This window comes from Schistocerca americana, chromosome 1, assembly GCF_021461395.2.
Source record: "Schistocerca americana isolate TAMUIC-IGC-003095 chromosome 1, iqSchAmer2.1, whole genome shotgun sequence".
Classification (NCBI taxonomy): Eukaryota; Metazoa; Arthropoda; class Insecta; order Orthoptera; family Acrididae; genus Schistocerca; species Schistocerca americana.
In genome coordinates this window covers 817,377,670-817,393,323 of record NC_060119.1, presented here as the reverse complement: position 1 = coordinate 817,393,323, position 15,654 = coordinate 817,377,670, and the positions used below count along the sequence as shown (strand labels likewise).

The 15,654-nt window shown below is 41.7% G+C and overlaps 1 protein-coding gene across 1 annotated transcript in view; it reads left to right on the top strand.

Annotated features, from left to right (window-relative positions):
* Positions 1-8,342: 8,342 nt before the first annotated feature.
* Positions 8,343-15,654, top strand: part of LOC124546089 (histone acetyltransferase type B catalytic subunit) — a 69,700-nt gene continuing 62,388 nt past the window's right edge. Inside the window, exon 1 of the mRNA XM_047125011.1 lies at positions 8,343-8,414. The gene's annotated coding sequence lies outside the window, so the exon portion shown is untranslated. The remainder of the gene's footprint in view (positions 8,415-15,654) is intronic.

Here is a 15,654-nt window from a genome sequence, read left to right as displayed (position 1 = left end):
GTTAATAAACACAATTTCTAAAATTCCTTCACCATGAATTTGAATGAAGAACAAGTGCCACCATGGAAAATTTAGATGCAGTAAAGCAGCTGAAATCACTTAAAAAAGGCAAGATCTCCAGTTAGTTCGTACTGTATACAAGTCGATACAATAGCTTTATACCTAGCAGTCATATACGAATGCTCCCTCATTGAAAGATCTGTACCTAAAGATTAGAAAGGTGCAAAAGGCACATGAATACCCAAGCAAGAAAACAGAAGTAATCCGATAATTACAGACCCATATCACTAACGTTTATTTGCGGTAGGATTTTGGAACATCTACTGTGCTCGAACATTATAAATCACCTCAAAGAAAACTATTTATTTACAAACAGCCAACACAGATTCAGAAAATATCATTCTTGTGAAACATGACTAGCTCTTTATTCACAGGAAGGAATGAGTGCTATTGACTGGGGTTGTTTTTAGATTTCCAGAAGATTTTTGACACCATTCCTCACAAGCGACTTCTAACCAAATTCCGTGCCTATGTAGTACCATCTCAATTGTGTGACTGCATTCGAGATTTCCAGTCAAAAAGGTCACAGTTCGTAAAACATAAGTAATATCTGGCATTGCCCAAGGAAGCTTTATAGGGCCTCTGGTGTTGCAGATGATGCTGCCATTTATTGTCTTGTAAAGTTATCAGATGACCAAAACCAACTGCCAAATCAGTTACACAAGATGTCTGTGTGGTGCAAAAAGTGGCAACTGACTAATGTGCAAAGTCATTCACATGAGTACTAAATTTTGGCTATCATTCCGCTAGTCGCATCGACAGGATCTATGTATCAGTCGACCTGGAAACACACGTTCTCCAGACAGAGTTATGGCCCACTATCTTTTCGGATCACGCCGCATACATATGTACCATGAACTTAAAACGGCAAGAAACGTACAGGGGACGAGGCTTGTGGAAGTTGAACGTGGAACATCTAAAAGACCCTGAATACCACGAAATATTCAATAACGTATGGAACGCGTGCGAGAACAGATTCACTTCATATACCTCGGCACTGGCATGGTGGATGAAATGTGTGAAACCCGCGATAAGAAAATCGCTGATGAATTACTCCCGCGAGAAAAGTGTTTGGCAAAAACGGACGATGGAATATTACTTCCAAGTCCTTCGTGACCTATATCAATCTGATGAGTCCGTAATCGCCAACTACGTGGAAATAAAACGGATTCAGGCTAAACTTCTCGGACTGAAGCGGAAACAGCTGGAAGGTCATCAAGTAAGAGCAGGACTTCACGATGCTGTAAAAGGAGAGCAAACATCTATATATCATGTGATTAATGAGAGGAAGCGGCAACGCAGGAAAATAATAACCGAACTAAGATCTTCTGACGGCAGGTTACTGACGCAGCAAAGTGACATCAAGAACGAAATTCACAAGTACTTCGCAGAGTTATTAGGCAAAACGACAATGGATATCCTGGTGGACAATGACATCATGACGGGATTCACACGCGGGCTCGACCCGGTAGAAGCAAACAACTTGTTAACTGAAATTACAGAAAAGGAAGTTGCAGACGCTATAACACGAAGCCCGAAAAATAAGTCTCCTGGGCCTGACGGAATCCCGGCCGAGTTCTATCAAATGTTCAGAAGGCAGTTGATTCCCAAATTAGCGTGTATCTGTAACGAATTAATGAATCCCGCCAATGGCGTCCCATGCGACTTCCTAGAAGGAACCATTGTTCTAATCCCGAAACATCTTGCAGGAAAATCTGTAACAAATTTTAGGCCTATCACTCTCCTAAATTCGGACTATAAAATATTTGCCCGCATCATAAACGAAACATTAAAATCAGTATTGAACACAGTCACTGGATCATATCAATCGAGCATAGGAAAAGACAGATCAATTTACCAAACACTGTGCGACTACAGAGATATTATTTCCATTGCCGCAGCCTGTAAAATAAAATGCGCCATCGTATCATTGGACTTTGAGAAAGCATTCGATAGAGTCAATCATGCTTATCTTTTTCACACCATGCGTACCATGAACTTCCCGCAAGGTTTTATCAACATTATTACAAATCTTCTGCAGAAGTCAACATCGATAGTTATGGTAAACGGTCAGTCCAGTAAGCCCATTGTAATGAAAAGTTCGGTGCGACAAAGGTGCCCGATGTCTATGTCACTCTTTGCAATAGCAATCGAGCCATTGCTTTTTCGCCTGAGCCACAACCTACAAGGATTCACTACACGCGGCCGTAGGATTGTCTGCAGAGCATATGCCGATGACGTTGCATTTATTGTCAAAGACAACGACGAGATAGAGAAAGCACTCGACATAATAAACAAATATGAACAAGTATCTGGTGCGAAAATGAATAGGAATAAGTCTGGCATAATGAATATTGGAAGCGGATTAGGAGTTGCCATTCATGGGCCAATAAAGGAAATTGTCACCATGACATGTCTTGGAGTGGAGTACACAAGAAATATTCGGCAGACCATTGCAGTTAATTACAGAAGAATCCTCAACACCATCCGTGCCTGTATACGTCAGCACAATCTCCGTACTCTTGATGAGATACAAAGAGTGGCTCTCGTCAACATCTATTTGTCCTCTAAATTAAATTACGTGGCGCAAGCCCTGCCAATACTGAGGGAAGTGGCGAACAGGATTTTGGCTGCTTTTGGCCACTTCGTCAGCCGCGGCCACATATTCAAAGTCAAGTACCAAACGTTGACTCTACCGACTGGGAATGGTGGATTGAATCTCACAGACGTGTACAATAAAGCACAAGCATTGTACGTCTGTAAAACATATAAACTGTGGAAGCGGTCAGTCGACAGTGCCACCGCATTCTTGTTAAATGAAATAGCGCCGGTCAGCCAGGACGCCCCAGTAGACGTTCACCACATCCCAAATGAACTTTACCACCTAACACATTTCTTCGTAGAATACAGCTACATTGGACTGGGAACACCCGAGAAAGATGTCATCAAAGTCAAGAAAATATACCAAAACTTAATGAACTTTCAGACCAAGAACATCATAGAACAAAAATACATCGGTCACTCTTGGCATGATATCTGGAGGAACATACACCATCCGTATTTACCAACAAAAGTGCGGTCATTGTGGCACTACTTTGTGAATAGGAAATTTCCAACCAACTCCAGACTACATTCCATACACCTGGCTGATTCCCGTTTGTGCACCATTTGCAACCTGATTGATACAGATGAACATCAATTTGTCTGTGGAAATGCGGATAATATATGATTGTCAATCAGAAAAAAATTAGAAACTATGCAGAGAAAACCGCCGTATTTGATAACGCCAGCATGCCTTTTATACCCGGAAGAGGAGCTATACCCCACCTGGAAGAAAATTGCCGTCAACTGGTTGAAGGGACACGCAGTATTTTACCTGCTGTCCAGTAAAGAAAGGAGCGAAGGAGATTTTTGGACGTACATTTCCGACCAGCATCACAAGCTACTACGCATGAATAATTATTATGATACATACGCCAACTTCCTCAGAAGAACAGTCATGTGAACTCCATTATCGATGATGCGATTCAGAACATGAAGAAACGAGAGACAATTTGATCTTTGAAAAACAAATATGATCAAGTGACGAACATCACTATCTGGTTTAGACTTGGATTTTTTTTTCTAAAATGCCAAGGAACCTTTGTTTTATTACTTTTAAATGTCAGTTGAAAAATATGTACTACTGTGGAATGTTATGACTAATAAAAAAAATGGTAGAGAAAAAAAAAAGATGGTAGAGCACTTGCCCGCGAAAGGCAAAGGTCCCGAGTTCGAGTCTCAGTCGGGTACACAGTTTTAATCTGCCAGGAAGTTTCATATCAGCACACACTCCGCTGCAGAGTGAAAATCTCATTCTGGACACTATTTTCTGTGTCTCCCCGACACGCTTTATATACCCTGTTTTGCTAGTGCTGCCTTCTGCCATCTGTGAGTGGTTATTGCACAATGACATCAAACAAGACTGTGATCACATTAATGTGACTGGGCCATTTGGTAACATACTTCGTGCTTTTGTATCTTCTTAATCTTTATTTTGTTATTTTGTAAATACTCCATATCGATTATATATTGGCTGTTCTTCCAAAAAAGAGGCCAGATTCTGAAAGCAGAAAATTATTTGTGTCTTGCAGTAACTGTACAGAGCTGACACCCACACTGTATATAAAGATGGACATAAACTGATGAATCACTTTTCATTAAAGATCCTTTATGTAAGTGAAAAAGTTAACACTATTGGAAGAGAAAAATACGGTTGTTACTAACACAATGGATAAGATGAACAGGATCTACATATTCCATTATAAATACTGCTTAACCTGCTTGCGTCTATACATTTCTGCTAGGAAATAAATGTCGATATTTTGAAATGTTACTATATTTGTCAGCTGTTTACCATACAAAATCGAGCAAGAATTCCGATTATAAAACTTGCTTTGGTACATGGCTTTCTATTTGGAGTCCATGTTTATCCATTATTAAACTTTCCCACTGCTAGTTCCTTAATTGTGACATTATATTCCGACTTTTAGTATCACTGATTGTAGCTCTCAAGCTCTGTTTCACTATTCAGTTCTGAGTTACAAAACTGAGGCCGTGTTGACATTCTGTCTAGTGTGAAAACTACACTATTTGGCAGTGCTGATACCTGTTATTCTGTTCCATTCTCTTGAAGTTACGAGTGAATCAGCATTAATATTTCTGCTTACAGCAAAGCGAATTTTATTCTCCATATCTTGTATTATGTGATTAGTCACTGTTATACAGGGTGAAGCGAAATTCGCCCACTTGGGCTTTGCAGCGTGACTCCTTACATGCTAGTGATAAAAAAAATGTCTGTCACAAAATTTCGTCCAAGGAGAGACAAAACGATATAAGATTTCATTGAAAGATATTGGGACAAAAATGCATATCTTCACAGGTCAGTAAAAGAACTTGGATAAATTCAGATGTTGTTGAAAAAACCGCTGATTCTGGTTCAAGAAAAATGTTGGTACCACATAGAAGAAATTTAGCTGAGGCTAGACAGAGCTAAAGCAATGGCGGCAACAGGAGCGAAAAACCTAATCAGTCGCCAAAACGAAGATGAGAATACGTTTGAATGGTATCACAATGTAAAGTATTACAAATCTGTTTTGAATGAGGCATTTACTATTAACATATTTGAAGATGTGTCATATCAAGAAAGAATGTGATATGTAGACTACTATTTACAACAAATATATACCTTTGTATACAGATAACACAAACTCAAGTTCGTAATGGGTTTGTAGCTCTAGGTCCATGTTGGAAATCAGGTCAAAAGCTTCTGTAGACAAATTGTGAAGGTTTTCCATTGTCCCTTAGATTGCTCTGAGAGGAAAGATAATGCCACAGCACAAGAGGTCAATGGCGCATGTTTCTTTGACACAGTTGCTCTTGGCCTCCAATACAATTCAACTTCAGATTTCTCCTCCTGAATAATAGTGGACACTTTCTTCATATCCAGAATTCCTCAGAAGAGTATTAATTAATTTAGTGGTGCATGCTCTATGCACTGATCCATATATTTCCATCTCTGAGACCAGGCCTACACCAGTTTTCAGTAGTAGAGATGCAGACTGTAAGTGTTGACGTGTAATTGTAGATATTTTTAAGTGTGCTCTTAAAAATGCCACAGGCGCCACATTGTTGTCCTTTTTAAAGGACATCTTGGTTTTTTTCAATAAAGGCTGATTCACTAAGTCAAATGTGTCTACCGGCTCTCTGACTTTTTAGTAGTGTTCAGTATTATATAAAGTTGTCAAGAGCCAGGTGCACCAGTATGTAAATATGGGTTCAAGTGCGAGGGGAATGTTTGGTGCTATTTCCTTGAAGGACTGAGTGTGAGAAGGAGCTTTGAGACTTACTTTGTTAACAGATGGAATGATACTGTTAACATCTGTAAAATTATGTCTAACTTCCTTTGCTAGACAATGTAGGCCACAGGCAAGGCAGGTGCAGGGGATCAGACCTGGGTAGAATTCTTTCAGCGTTGCTACTGCTTTTAACATATAACAGCATAGTCTCTCACCAAAAGCAAAAAAAGATCTTATCTCTGTCTTCTACTGGTCATAGGATGTATAGGCCACATCTGAGAGTGAGAGCTACGGTTCTGCGATCCGTCTTCTCATGTTTTCTATACAGGTGTAATTGGAGATTTCCTGGCGCACCAGAATCTAATTTACCCACCACAACGTTATCTATAAATATGTCACAACAGTCAGTGGTCTCGTCGACTGAAAGCCAAATATATTGACCACCAATGTCTGTTTTAATATCACTGATAGCCTTGTCACACACCTGTTCCAAATAATTTTTGCTTTCTGTTGACCCAACTGGTGTAATGTGGCCACTAATACTCTCCAAGAAGCCCTTAAAAGTAGGGTTTATAAAGACATTTCATGGAATGTTAGAAAACACTAAAGCATCACACAAATCAAAATTACAACTGTCTACTGCACTACTTATAATAGAGAAAATTAATGGTTGATTCTGTTGTTTCTTTTTCTTCCTAGTGATGCCTGTTATGTGAGCTACAGAGTATTTGTGTTCAAGGAAATATTATTTTTTTAAATAATGGCTTGCCTCAAATTAAAAAAAAAAACACCAAGAAGACAACAGTAACTAAAAAATAAGAATGTGATCATATAAAATGTCAACTTCAGTTGATTCAAATGTGCATATCAGTAAACTAAATTTAATGTAAAAATCCAAGGGACACACCATGCAACTTAAGTTCATAACTACAAAAACAAATAGACTCAGGCGTCACCAACTTGTTCCTTTAATACACCTCTCTACTGTTGGATGATACTTAAGTAAGGGCTGTCTGAGTTCGTCCTCAGCAGTGGCGTGTGCACATATTCTCAAACCGGCAATGTGAGGGCGATGCACCATATGCAGTATTACTTTCAGAGTGGACAGCGTTTCTTATACCTTCCGAACTACAGAAATACGTAAACTGAGCTGCTACCCATGCATCAGTATGCGGACACATTGTTGAGTTATAAAGACAAGTGACATAAACAATCTTTGTTTCAGGCAGTGTATAAATTTATTTATTATTCAGATTCACATATTGTTTTCCTTTAGTATTAATTCAGAAAATCTATTTTATTTGTTTTTTATTTATTAATTTATCCAGAGGCATATTTCTTTGTGTAGATGTCGTCATTACACACACACACACACACACACACACACACACACACACACACACACACACACACACGCGCGCACACACATATATATCACAGGAGATGTAGGGACTAAAGAGAACTTGAGCAGAAAAACACTTAGCGACTGCTTGTACCTGGTTAGAATGAAAAGCGTGAAGACCCAAACCACCATATTTTAAAAAGGAATCAAGATACATAATAAATCTTGGAGGTATATAACAACATCTCTATGTAATAAACTACCAAATGAGATCAAAAATATAAAGAAACTTTATAAATTTAAAACACATCCTAAAGAACATTTCCCAAATAATAGTTTTCTCTCCATTAAAGAGTTCATGCAACATAAAATTATTACAAATAAATAAACAGATTGACTAATTATAAAGTACACAAATGGGATCAAGTATACTTGGAAGCAACACAATACATTGTAGATTGTAATTTACTTCATCGAATACAAAACAGAGCTACATTATCAGAGGAATCTCATGATTCATTTCTCTTGTTTGAAGCAGGCTCTTCTGCCTTATGTAATGCAATGATAAGTTGAGAATATGTAATTATGTATTATGAACTGCTTATGTATAACCTGTTTTTTCCATTAACTTATGTACTTATATTAATATAAAGTCCTCTTTAGCCCCTTCGTCTTCTGTGATGATTCGATGTAGCACATGTTAGGCGTATTAATTAGCTTTTTTAGGTGATATGAGAAGAAAACCTTTAAATACAGGGCCTTTTCATGATTGTCGCGAGCTTCGAGTAGGGTCTATCACTTTTGTAAGCTCTGTTGTACTGTATTTTCGCTATCTTATTGAGGTAATTCATTCGTCTGTCTTTTATGAATGTTTCTATTGTTTTTGAGAATGATGTAGCGAGGTATTCAACTATACCATAATAAGACTAAATTGACCATTAAATTATCAGAATAAATTTTTGGAGTCTATTTTCACTAGATTAGAAGGAAAACAGTGTATATTTTGATTTATTTGCCGTGGAGATGTACAGAAAATTCCACAGAATGTAGACTAATGTAATTTGTGTTTTTTGTTTGGCGTAGTAATAAGTCTCTTTCTTCACGTCTTTGGTAATGTTATTGGCGGGAGTTAGTTGCGTGACATTTACTCGCAATTGTTAGAGTTGGTGAGATTGGTGAGTGAGTGTTTTGTAATTTTTTTTTAAATTTTTTTTTTTATTGGAAATGGTGAAGTAGTGTAAAGGGACATCAATGATATAAAGTATGCTTTTCGTCATTACATTAAATTTAGATGAATGTTTATTGCGCCTAGCAACTTCATCCTTTAATTCAACATCCTCCTAAGAAACTTTTATTGGCGACGTTTCTTGAAATGTCATGTATGCATTTAGAGGGAATACTGAAATGTACAGTTGTTGACAGTTTACGGTTACCTCTGTGCCACTATAAATTACTGATTTCAAGCAAGCCATTCAATGTACATTTTGGTGCATAGTTAAATGCCTTAGTTTGGAGCTAGTGGAGGTACTTCGTGCGTCCGAAATATATTCTTCAGTTTTCATAACTAACATTGAATTCTTTCCACTGTTAAAGTGTAGTTGACAGATTTGTTAAAAAAAAAAAAAAAAAACCTAGCACTACATCCTCCGGCCCCTGAAAGGCTGTATGCATGTAAAGGTACACGTTGCCTAAGAGGGGAATACGAACTTGATAGGTACTGTGAGGTGAATATAACGGAACTACCTGGGGAATTGTATAAGATTCAAATGTCTAATAAACATGGTCTTCGTGACACGGTGAAGTTATGATTGCAATTTTTATTGCTGTGAGTTTTGATAGCCGGAATAGTCCCACCAATATGAAGTGACGCAGTGTTTGTGGCGAATAATGACGCCTGTAACATTTGCGGCGGCATTGAAGGAATTGTTTGCATGTTCAAAATTTGTCGATAGCCTTTCATACTGATCAAATTGTAGTTAAGTGCTGTGTAATGGACAGACGAAGTTAACTGTTAGCAAACCTCTTTAGAAACTTACTGTTCATTCCAGCGGTGGGAACCGATGACCATGCTGTTTGGTCCCATCCCTCAAAATAAACCAACCACCAAACCATTCTAGCGGTGGCCATTTAACTAATTGCATGTAGGAGTCCCTGTTCATTCTATAAAACTCATTAATTGGTAGGTTGTTATTTTTCAGTAAATATGGTGAATAGTTATTTTTCAGTAAATATGGTGAATAGTTATTTTTGGATGTGTTGGTATTATATGCAATCAGTGCTCCAACTAACCCTGTAGAAGTTAAATTTGTACATCAGATTTGAACAGGAGAGTCCAGTTAATTCATTGACTAACAAAACAGTGCAACGGTCCAGTTCTCATGGACAACAGTAATATCATGCCATTCAGAAACACTGAATCCAGACTGTAACCACACAGTGTACAGTATGCAGTGTTCAAAAATACTATATTTTTTCATTAAGACCAGAAAAAAATACACACACCATCCATTGTACCACCTCCTCATAGCGTATGTTAATAAAGTTCATATCGTATATGCCAGGTCCATGTGTACGTGTTGTCACACTGAGTACTGGAGGTGGCAAATTTTTTTCCAGCACCGTGATATTGTATGTGTGTTTGGTGTCGGTGACTTCTGTGCATCAACACAACCCCAAAAACAAGGGCCCACTCGTCTCTTTAAATACCTTTCACAGATGATAGTATCTGTACTTCTGTAAGAGTTCATAGCAGTAGTGGACATAGCTGCCACAGATTCATTTATAGAATACACTTGTTCAGCTGTTGCTAATAGCTGTTTTGATGGCCAGCCCATGTGACAAAAAAGTTTAATGCAAATAAGGGCCTCAAAAAGTATGTAACTATTTACTACAGCCAGATTAAGCAATTCCTGCATTGTGTACATTACTGGTTTCAGCAGCAGTTTATTGCAATCGTCATACACTATGTGATCAAAAGTATCTGGTCACCTGGCTGGAAATGACTTAAAAGTTTGTGGCGTCCTCTTTCGGTAATGCTGGAATTCAATATGGTGTTGGCCCACCCTTAGCCTTGATGACATCTGCCACTCTTGATTCAGTGACATGCTGGAATATTTCTTGGGGAATGGCAGCCCATTTTTCATGGAGTGCTGCACAGAAAAGAGGTATTGATGTCAGTCAGTGAGGCCTGGTAAGAAGTCGGCGTTCCAAAACAGCCCAAAGGTGTTCCACAGGATTCAGGTCAGGACTGTGTGCAGGCCAGTCCATTATAGGGATGTTATTGTCGTGTAACCACTCTGTCACAGGCCGTGCATTATGAACAGGTGTGCGATCGGCTGAAGATGCAGGGTCACCAGCCTTTGCAACACCTTTTCCCTTCCGTGCTGCCTGTCTGTCTTCCTGCAAAACATTTTCTCCTGCCTTGGGGAACGTGTCTGGGGTGTGTTTTCATTAGCATGACATCAGAACAGTCTTTCCTGCCTGAGCTGTTATCTTCCCATATTGCCTATTGGTCCCTCTGCCAGGAGTTTGGGAGGTGTGAACAATCACCTAAGGCTGGTGAGCCCCTCTCTGAGGGGGCGGGGACCCCCAGTTGGAAGGAGTGCACCATCGGAGACGCTGGCAAGTGTGGAGATTTTCTCGCAGTGAGTGAATCACCAACTGTGTCGACTACAGGCAAACAGAATGAGGGTAAAGATTCCAAGACTTTCCCAGCTGCACCTTGGTTCCTAGTGGTGTTGTGTACTGGAGGAAGTCAGGTCTTTGTTGCAGTTAACCTATTTGTTATTCATAAAGGTGTACATACAGTTGCCAGCCCTGTGAAATCCTGCTCTCGTTCATTTAATGGCACTTTCCTTTTGGAGACTAATTGTGGATCTTGGGCACAACTGCTTTGCAGCTTTGCTCCTCCGTGGCTATCCTGTTCGTATCAAGGCTCATCAAATACTGAGTTCTTCACGTGGTGTTATTTACCTAGCTCAGGGTGTCACTGCAGTCCATCGGGTGAAGACAAAGGTTGTTGCATCCTTCGTGCCTAAACGCACTCTTCTTCTTATGTTTGATAGAGTAGTGATTCCGTCAAAGATCAAAGTAGGCTATGAAGTCATCACAGTCTGCCCATACATTCTGAACCTGATGCCCTGCCACGAGAGTCAATGTTACAACCTCATCCAAACCAGCCAAATGTATTTGTGGTAGTGATGCTCATGAGAGTGATTGCCCACCTTTTCCTCCCCTTTGTATCAATTGCAATGGTGACCATGGAGCATCATCCCGAAAATATCCCATGTATCTTGTTGAGCAGGCTATCCAAGAGATCCGGGTGAAGGAAAAGCTATTGGCTAGTCAGAACCCCTGCGTTTTACCATTTGGCACTTGGAGTACTGTTCTCACTATACATTGCTCCATGTAGGACACGGCCACACTGACTGTGACCTCAAATTTAGCACCTCAGTTGTAAAATCACCCAGTGTCACAGTAACATCCCTGCCTCCTCCTCCTCCAGTTGTGCCACAAGCCACCAAATTTTCGCCTCCAGCTGCGAAATCGCCTTCTACAGAACCGGCAGGCCTGAAAGGACGAGGAATACTTCTGCAAAGACTTTTTATATCCCTCCATCCAACAAACACCTGAGTCTTCATCTGCCAGCCACAAAGGGTGCAAGAAATGAAACGAAGGCAAACCGTCTTCTCCTTCGTCGACTCAGAGGTCCTCTTCCGCTGTGTTGTCACGTGATACCTTAACCCAGCTGACCTCTTGCATTGCCGCTGCTCATCGCCAACCATTTCTTGCACTGGAATCCACTGGCCAACCCGGTGAGAATGTCGATGCCTTTGTAGATCCCATGGAACAGGATCCTCCAGCCTTTGTGGCGTGTAGCAGTGTCTTCAACGGCTGGCACTCAGCAGCTACCAAGGTGACAGCCCTTATTTTTCCCTCCTCCCCTTTCCCCGTCCTCCACTGGAACGTTCGTGGTGTTAGATCCAACAAGGAGGAATTACAACTACTGTTGGAATTGCTGTGTCCACTTATTTTCTGTCTCCAGGAAACAAAATTGCGTCCTCGCGACTGCTTTGACCTCCCACATTTCTTTCCTGTCCGCTTTGACCTTTCTCGTGAGGATAGCATTCCATCTCACAGGGGAGTCAAGCTGCTCATCCAGGATGGCGTTCATAGTCAAATCCATCTTACTGAACACCCTGCTGCAAGCTGTTGCTGTCCGCATTTTCCTTCCTCATTTCACCTTTTCTCTTTGTACCGTTTACATTCCACTGTCATTCGGTGTCATTAAGGCACACTTCCTCCAGCTTATTGGCTAACACCCTGACTCTTGTGCTGCTTGATGATTTTAGGTGCCCCTTGGCTCACCTTCTCAATCAGCTCAACCTCGTTTGCCTTAGCACGGGAGCACCCAGGTTACTTTGAGTCCCCCCACACACACACACACGTTCTGGACGGCCCAGCTTGCCCATTGTTTTGAGAGGTCCATTCTCTGTGACACGAACTGAAGTGACCATTTCCCATATGCTGTCCATTTGCTTACTCCTACCACATCCATGTGTAAACCAAATAGGCAGCTTTCGAAGGCTTAACTCTTCCCTGGCAACCTTCGACGAGCAACATTTCCCCAGTTGAGGTGACCAGGTAGAATACTATACAAACATTATCCTCACCACTGCAGAATGTCCCATTTCTTGGACTTCACCATTAGTGCGATGATCTTCCTGCACAGGACCGGTTAAGTCAGTTGTTGCAGCACCTTTCTCTTGTTGGCAGGCACTTTCTCCTTCATACATACAATCACATCTGGACAGATGGCATGTTCCCCAGATGCTGGTGTGAAGCCACTGTTATACCCATATCTAAGCCCAGTAAGCACAAACACCTTCCTTATAGCCAGCACCCATTTCTTTCACCAACGTTGTTTGCAAGGTAATGGAATGTGTTATTGATGCCCGGCTGGTATGGTAGCTAGAATTTCATAATTTACTAATCACTGAGGATTTTAGGTGCCCTATTTGGTAGTTGACCATATCATCACTTTGTCAACCCACACCATGAACGGTTTTCTGTAGAAATACCAGACTGTGGTTGCGTTTTTTTGATTTCAAGAATGCCTACGACACCTGCTGGATGAGTGGTATCTTCTGTATTCTTCACACTTGGTGGCTCTGAGCCCCCTGCCCTGTATGTTTTCAAGGTACATGTGGGCTCTGCCTTGTTGGACACATTTATCCAGAAATACGGGGTGCTCTTGCAGTTAACCCTATTATGGCCTATCTCCCACTGAGCAACTCCAGCTCCCTTTCTGTTGACGATTTTACAATTGTTGCAGTTTTCCACTGATTTATCGCCTTGAGCGGCACCTTCAGCAGTGTCTTGATCGTCTGTACTCGTGGAGCATCAGCAATGGTTTTCTCTGTTTCACTGACAAAACCATGTGTATGAATTTCTGGTGGTGCAGTGGGTTTCTTCCACTGTCGTTACATCTTGGGCCTGTTGCTCTTCTGTTTGCTTAGGCTAAGAAACTCGTGGTCATCCCATGTATCTTACCTAGCTGTCTGCTGTGCCCAGTATCTCATTGTCCTGTGTGTCCTCAGGTGATCGGACCACCCACCTCCATTTGTACTGATTCCTTGTCCATTCAAAACTAGGCTATAGGTGCTTCATTTATGCATCTGTATGTCCATCTGTCTTATGCCGTCTAAATACAGTCCACCCTATTGGCACCCATTTGGCCACTGTTGCCTATTAAATTAGCCCAGTTGAGAGTCTGTATGCGGAAGCTGCTGAACTACTGCTGAATTAATGTTCTCCTCAGCGGATACGCATGCTGTTAGTCTGCCATGTCCGGCCACCCATCCTAGACGCCCTTTCTCCCTGCGGGTTCCGAGGTTAGAAGAGGCCCGAGATATTCCTGCATGTCGTAAGAGGTGACTAAAAGGAGTCTCTCACTTTTTGGCTCTATGAGTTCATGTCCCATTATATGGTTTGACCTGCCACTTTCAAAATTCCACAGAAGTGCAGGTCATATGGGGAAGGACACCGTACGTGGTAAAAGAGTTATCCATAGTGCCCTTAGATTCGATCTCCTGAACCTCTTGTCATGGCTTTGCAACTATTTGGGCGAGGACACTTTCCGGGGTATGTCATCTTCTTCCCTTGTCTCCTGCCCTCTTTCGCCACCATTGCAATATTGGATTTCTCTCCGCTCAATGTACAGCACAGTAGCCAGTCCATTGTGGTGGGGCTGTCATGTACCCATTTGGTGGTAGCCCCCTGACAACACGGCACACTGCTGATGCCTGAGCTGTAAACTCCCCACATATACCAAGGAGTAGATGCCTCTGTTGCTGGGGCATCAGGACTCCCGGCAACGGCCATCGTGCCAGGTGGCCTTTGCTGTGGCTGGGTGGCACTCATGGGGAGAGCCCCTGATTGGAGTGGGTGGCATCAGAGCGGATGCCCCACAATGAAGTAGACTAAGTCATCTCTTGCTGGTGACTGTAAGGCACTAGCAGTCTCTAAGAAGGGCAAGATGGAAAACAATGCCTACAGGTATGAACATACATCTTTTCCCTCCCTTGCTACACCATGGAAGGAACTTAGGGCTACAGAACGGAGGGAGCCATATTCGCCTGGGTTTTTAGTCTTTAGCAGAATTGATGGGGACTCCTTTCTACCTATGAAACCTCATTTTTCATTGAACACCTCGAGGGTAAGTTTGGACAAGCTGGGTGATATTCCTGTTTCTATCACTCCCCATAAAAGCCTCAACATGGTCCAGAGGATCATTTTCCATCGCAACCTCCTCTTGCCGTCTGACAAGAAGCTCTGTGTCAATTTATAACCATGTGGTGTTCATTTCATCCAGTACTTTTACAGGGGACCCAAAGACAACAGTTGCTACCGATGACTTCATCTTGGCCTTTGAGGGTGATTCATTGCCTGAAAAGGTCAAGGTGATGGTTTGCCACTGTGATGTTAAACCATATGTCCCTCCCCCTAAGCGGTGCTCTAAGTGCTGGAAGTTCAGGCACATGTCTTTCCGCTGCACTTCCAGTGCCACATGTCGAGACTGTGGACGACCACTGCACTCAGATACTCCATGTGCACCACCTCCCACTTGCATCAACTGTGGAGAGCACCACTCCCCCTGTTCACCAGACTACCCAGTACTCCAAAAGGAGAGAAAAATTGTGGAATAAAAGACCCTGGACCAGTTGACTTACATACAGGCTAAACGTAAATTTGAACGATTACACCCCATTCGATTGACATCGACATGTGCTGCAGCTACGTCACCATCGCTGTCCCAAGTGCCAGTGGTTCCTCACTCTGTGCCATGAACAGTGGGCCATCTCGGCCACCAGAATACATCCGCCCCCTTGGTGGTAGGGGGCAAATTTCCTCCGT